Genomic DNA, 687 nt, shown 5'->3' on the forward strand with positions numbered 1-687 from the left:
ATCCAAGATTTGTTTCAGCATGGTTGTTGGGCTCTGGAAGTACCACATTGCCCTTGCTCTTGTTGATTGTGTTCTCACACTGTCCTGTAGGCATCTGTTTTTCTCTGCTGTTGGCTGGATGATCCTGATGACAGCAGGACTTTTTGGGAAGGCAGGGTGAGTTGTGGACCAGACAGTAAAAGTCAGGGGACCTTACTCTGCTAACCAAGCCATAGGTGGACCAAACTGGCAAGGGATTGGTGGGGCAATGTTCCAAGAAAAATATGGAGTACTTCATGAGTTGGCCTTTCATCCTTGCACAGGGACACTACTAATCTGTTCTGTATCATTTCAATTTTGCTATATGTACTGCTGAAGGAACCACAGTTCTAAAGCTTTCTAATGCTGATTTTTTTTTTAGATATAGTTCTTCATTTCATGGTGACCTCAACCATAAAATTATTTTTGTTGCTACTTCATGACTGTAAATCTGCTACTGTTTTGAATCATAATGTAAACATATGATATGCAGAATATGTGATATGTGGCCCTGTGAAAGGCTGTGAGTACAACAATCCCATGGGAAGACAGAGAATTTCTTAGAAATATTTTTTTTTTTAACCAGGAATATAGTTTCTAGTTTATAGTAATGATACTGGTACCAGGCTCTGTGGGGTTCTTGATTGAAAGAGAAAAAGCACAAAATCA

The 687-nt window shown here is 39.4% G+C and overlaps 1 non-coding gene across 1 annotated transcript; it reads right to left on the bottom strand.

The window, feature by feature from the left end:
• Positions 1 to 257: 257 nt before the first annotated feature.
• Positions 258 to 361, bottom strand: LOC114626027. Its single transcript, XR_003712169.1, has one exon. It is a non-coding gene; the product is annotated as a U6 spliceosomal RNA (small nuclear RNA).
• Positions 362 to 687: the final 326 nt, after the last annotated feature.

This window comes from Grammomys surdaster, unplaced genomic scaffold (genome assembly GCF_004785775.1).
Source record: "Grammomys surdaster isolate TR1022 unplaced genomic scaffold, NIH_TR_1.0 225, whole genome shotgun sequence".
NCBI classification, from domain to species: domain Eukaryota; kingdom Metazoa; phylum Chordata; class Mammalia; order Rodentia; family Muridae; genus Grammomys; species Grammomys surdaster.